Source organism: Megascapheus bottae, chromosome 1 (genome assembly GCF_031878675.1).
Source record: "Megascapheus bottae isolate mThoBot1 chromosome 1, mThoBot2.hap1, whole genome shotgun sequence".
NCBI lineage: Eukaryota > Metazoa > Chordata > Mammalia > Rodentia > Geomyidae > Megascapheus > Megascapheus bottae.
In genome coordinates, this window is record NC_143509.1 from 4550617 (window position 1) to 4556503 (window position 5887).

The following is a 5887-nucleotide window of genomic DNA, read 5'->3' on the forward strand; positions in this document are numbered from 1 at the left end:
AAAGAAATGAAACCCCCTAAATAAAAGCAGGAATATATGATCACCTCCTGATCGTATTGAAAAATGGATAGTGTGTGTGTGTGTGTGTGTGTGTGTGTGTGTGTGTGTGTGTGTGTGTTGGTTCTAGGCCTGGAGTTCTGGGTTGAAGGATTCTCCCTAACCTTTTGTGCTCAAGGTTGGTGCTCTATCACTTGTGCCACAACTCCACTTCTGTCTTATTCTTCTTTAAGTGGAAATAAGGTCCTGGAGGACTTCCTGCTCAGGACTACTGTGAGCTTCCATCGTCAGATCTCAGCCTGTGGAGTATCTGGGGGTTCAGGCTTGAGCCACTGGCACCAGAATTGATTTTTGGAGTTGCTTTAGTAGAGGTCACATCTTGTATGCATAGTGACATTCTGGGATTTGGTTTATCAATTTGGATGCACCTTTTTCTTTCTCTTGATGGATTGCTCTGCTGGGACACAGTGCTGAGTGACAGGGCGAATGCAGGCTCCAGTGTAATCTAGATCTTAGAACTGTCCGGGTTTCTCCATTCAGTACATTGTTTGCTGTTTCCTTACTAGAGAGAGATCACCTGTCTGTCTCTGTCTCTCTGTCTGTCTCTGTGTCTCTGTCTCTGTCTCTGTCTCTCTTTGTCTCTCTCTCTCTCTGTCTCTCTGTCTCTCTCTCTCTCTGTCTCTCTCTCTCTCTCTCTCTCTCTCTCTCTCTCTCTCTCTCTCTCTCTCTCTCTCTCTCTCTCTCTCTCTCTCTGTTGTGGGCATTGAATTCTAGGCCTGGGTGTTATCTGTTTGAAACACAGCAGCACTTTCTGTTTTCTGGTGGTTAATTGGAGGTAAGATTCTGATGGATTTTCATGTCCAGGCTGGGTTTTATCTGTGATCATCAGCTGTCTGGCTCCGGTGTAGCTAGGATTCAGGTGTGAGCACAGGTTGCCCAGTTTACTTCCAGCAGTTTTATGGGTAGAAATAAGAGTGTCACAGACTTTCCTGCCCAACCTGGCTTGGAGGCACCATCCTCACATCTCAGCCTGTTAGACCTGAAGCTGAAATTACAACAGGAAACCACATAGAATGTAACTGTAGATATAGCCAAGAGTAGTACTTTCTGGAAAGTTCTGTAGTATTTCATTAAATATGAGGAAAAAAACGACAAAAGGGATTTCATAAATCAAATCTTCATTCAGAGCACAGGAAGGGCTGATGAGAATGAGAGAAGTGTGTGGGGTATTCACTTATAAAGAGCCCCAGTCCCAGGAGATAGAAGGAAAGCCTCTCAGATACTCACCACTTAATATTAAGGGTCCACAAGTAAGTTGACTTCACAATGAGGAAAAAGATGGATAAAATAATGTTGATTTATTAATTTAGTCATGTATTTTTTGGTTTGGTAATGGGGCTTGATCTCTGGGCCTGGTTGCTGTGCTTGAGCTGTTCAGCTCAAGGCTACTGCTCTACCCATTGTGTCACAGCACGATTTCTGGATTTCTAGCTGGCTTTCCATTGTGATCCTCAAATTTCAAGCTCCTGAGTAGCTAGGATTGTAGATGTGAACCAGTGGTCCCAGCCAAGACAATCTTTAAGAGAGGCAAAAATGGCCATAAAGAAATCCACAGAGAAATATTCCAACTTTTCACTACATAGGATATGCAAATCAATAAAACACTGTGATTCTGTATTATGTCAATCGTGAAGAAAATCTACAACAAAAATTCTGGTGAGTATGAGAAGAAACAGGCATCCTCAGACTCATACTGTTGTCTGAGGATGTCACTTAGTATAACTTTCATGGAAACACATTCATATCTGAGTGGGAAAGAGAAATTAGTAAAGAAAAAAAGAATTGACCTCAATCTTTTTTTAAATATTTTTATTGTAATTAATAAAAGGGTAACATGATATTTGCCAGATAGAAGGTGCATTAATTCACATATATTGATACCCTTTCACATGTCTTGGTCCCCATTACCCACCCATCCCCCCACGTCTTGGTTTTCCCCCCTTCCCTATCCAATTTTAAATAACCAAATACAAACAAATCCAATACATCAGATAGCAAAGTGAGATACTATTACAATATGAGATATTCAAGGGCAGCAAAAGAGATGAGATAACATAGTACATTGAGGACAACAATCATTCGTTATATGGCTTTTGTTTCAATATCCTAGAGGTCCTTTCAATTAGCTTCATACTATATGGCCTTATGTATCAAGGTTTTGCTCTATTGCAGATCTCTGCTAGTAGAGCCCAAGGTTTCTACTGATTATGACAAATGAGGGAAACCCTTGAGCCTGTGTTCCTTTGAGTCTGGCTTACTTCACTTAATATGATTTTTTCTAAGACTTTCCATTTCCTAACAAATGCGGAGATGTCGTTTTTTCTGACAGTAGCATAGAATTCCACTGTGTACAAATACCACAACTTGTTGATCCACTCATCAACTGAGGGACATCTACGTTGGTTCCATATTTTTGCTATGGTGAATAATGCTGCAATGAACATTGTTGTGCTAGTGGATTTAGTATGCCCTTGTTTCAGGACGGTTGGGTAAATGCCAAGTAGTGGAATTGTTGGGTCATAGGGGAGCTCTATGTTTAGCCTATTGAGGCATTGCCATACTGTTTTCCATAGTGGTTGAACGAGTTTGCACTCCCACCAAAGGTGTAGTAGTGATCCCTCCTGGCCACATCTTCTCCACCATCTGTTGTTATTCGTTTTTTGGATCCTGGCCATTCTAACTGGAGTGAGTTGGAATCTTAGAGTTGTTTTGATTTGCATTTCTTTTATGACCAGAGATGTTGAACATTTCTTCTTGTGTCTATAGGCCATTTTTGTTTCTTGTTCAGAGTAGACTCTCTTTAAGTCTTTGGCCCATTTTTTAATGGGATGGTTGTTACTTTGGAGATTAGTTTTGGAGTGATTCAATTTTTTGACATTTGTCCTCAATCTTAAAACAAAATGTCACATGTAAGGCCATAACTGGTGTTCTGAAAATGTTGGGATTTTATTTGGATTCTTCGAGGAGGAGGCGGAAGAGGAGGAGGATGAGAAGGAGGAGAAGAAGAAGTAGTTTTGTGTTTGAGGAGGAATAATTAATATAGAAGAGGATAACTTATAGGGATACTGTGTAAACTTGGATTGTGATAAGTGCTTTCTATGTTCAATTGGAAATGTCCAGGAAAATTCTGCAACAGCAACCCAAATGGGAATATTAATAAAAATCCACACTGAAAACAGAAGTTGTTCTTCTTATGGATAGCAAGTAAATTTCCTTGCAAGACAGATGTCCAAAAATTGACAGACAAAGCCATAGTGACTTTGGTAGTACTCATGAATAAGTATGTCTTTTTTAGATGGAAGAGTCTATATATACATATACACTGAATCCTATAATGGAGGAAAAGTATCACTGATCTGATATTCAACCAATTTGTCTTCCCACTTCCAATGGATTACTTTGTTCTGTGCTTCACAATCCATCAAGACAGGAGACCACTCTGCCTGGCAGTCTCTCCAGGGCCCCCATCACATCTTGGTTCCTCAGGCTGTAGATGAAGGGGTTCAGCATGGGAGTGGCCACTGTGTACATCACCGAGGCCACCTTGCCTCTGTGGGCAGAGGAGGACACCTCAGAGTTGAGGTACACCCAAGTCCTGTCCCGTAGAACAAGGAGACCACGCAGAGGTGAGAGCCACACGTGGAGAAGGCTTTGTGCTTGCTAGCCATGTTGGACATCTTCATTAAAGAGGATAGGATCTGATGGTAAGAGAAGAAGATTCCTAAGGCAGGAAACACACCGAAGAGCACAATAGCCAGGTACATCCAGATGTCATTGATGAGGGTGTCAGAGCTTGCCCCCTGGAGAACCTGAGCTAGTTCACAGAAGAAATGGGGGATGGTGGTTCTCAGGGAGAAGGTTAATTTCCTCATCAGTACAACATGGATTAGTGAGATGCAGAAAATGAGAAGCCAACACATGAGGACCTGGAGGCCACAGAAGTGAGGGTTCATGATAAGTGGGTAGTTCAGTGGGTGACAGATGGCCACAAAACGGTCATAAGCCATCACTGTCAATAGGAAATTATCCATTCCAACAAAAACCAGAAAGAATTACACTTGAGTGAGGCACTCTGGGTAGGAAATGTCTTTCCTCTGGGTCTGGATGTCCACCAGCATCTTGAGGACTGTGGTGGAGGTGAAGCAGATGTCTACAAAGGACAGGTTGGAGAGGAAGAAGTACATGGGCGTGTGGAGGTGGGGGTCAGAGGTGACAGCCAGGAGGATGAGCAGATTTCCGATCACGGTGATCAGGTACATGGACAGGAAGATCCCAAAGAGCAGAGGCTGGAGTTGAGGGTCATCTGAGAGGCTAAGGAGGAGGAATGGCGATTCCCTTTTGTGGTTTTGTGCTATCATAGTCTTTGCTGTTCTCCTTGGGGTAAGAAAGCAAAAGATCAGTGAATGCTCACATGGTTGTATTTGAAGTTAGTTGTAAGTAGTTGTAGTCAGGGCTTTCAATTCAACATAGGACTTGTGAGTATATTGTCATCCCATCATGGTCTGTGACTCTCAGCCCCGCCCATCCCTCAGTTTACCCAGTTCTTGGTTCAGGTTTGTACATTGAGTATTAGGATAGTCCATTCATCTGCCCATCTCTTCCCCTCACCTCCACAGTCAGAAAACGCTTTCAACTTGCAGGTATAATTGTGTTACTTCTTGTGGAGCTGGGTGAATATGAAGAGACATCAAAGGCCAACACCGGGGAGTCGTCCTACCATGTCTGCAGGCCATGGAGAGAGCATCTATCTCAGGTTGGGAGCATTCGTGGGGAAGATCTCAGTACATGGAGTTCAGCAACATCGCCTGGAGTCCAGGCAGCGTTCCTGGACTGAGCTGCTCTCAACACGACACATCTGTTACCTGTGTGGATGGAATACAGCATGGCTGGTCAACATGGCTGTGGATGCCTCCTGACAGAGAATTCCTTCTAAAATATGAGCAATTGAAAAAAATAATACCAGCCACATAGAACAACTGAGACAGCAACATCATATCACAAATACAGAATACATTAAGGAAATGCCCTTTGGTTTATGCCTGTCATCCTAGCTGCTCAGGAGGCTGAGGTCTGAGGTTCATGGTTCAATGCTAGCCTAGGCATGAAAGTCTGTGAGACTCTCAACTCCAATTTGAAGCACCAAAACGATGGAAGTGTTGGAGCTATGGCTTTAATGGTAGCCTTGACTAACAAGTCTCAGGGATACTGAGTTTAAGTCCCAAGACTGGCACACACACACACACACACACACACATACATACAATACACAACATATATGTTTATGCTCTGGAGCAGGAACATAGTATGTGGAAATCAGCAGAATTAAGGGATCATATAATAATAAACTGGGTGAACTTGTTTCATATGCTCAATGCTCTATCTATCTATCTATCTATCTATCTATCTATCTATCTATCTATCTATCTATCATGAATATAAATGTTTATGGGGACAAGCCTGAGGGACAGGGAAGGAAGGGTGGGATTGAGTAATAGAGAATATGTGTGAAGATGAAGATAAAATCCACCAAACCCTGTTGAAATCAGGGCCAGAGATTATGGACCAAAGAAAGAGCTACAGAGGGGTTTAGTGTGATCAAAACTCAATGTATACCTGTATGGAAATACCCCAGCAAAACCCCCTTTTCCAGTTGGTATACATAGAAAACCATTCTGTGCACACTGAAGCCAGTGTGCATGTGCAAAACTACATGAGGGAAGTTGGGTGAAAGTGGCTCACAGCTGGCATTCAAGCTACTAAGAGGCTGCAATTGAAGTATCAGGGGGTGAAGCCAGCTCAGGCAGGGAAATCCATGAGATTCTCATTCTTG

At 42.6% G+C, this 5887-nt stretch overlaps 1 pseudogene; it reads right to left on the reverse strand.

Annotated features, from left to right (window-relative positions):
- Nucleotides 1–3468: 3468 nt before the first annotated feature.
- On the reverse strand, nt 3469–4094 carry LOC150068071 (olfactory receptor 7D4-like; annotated as a pseudogene).
- Nucleotides 4095–5887: the final 1793 nt, after the last annotated feature.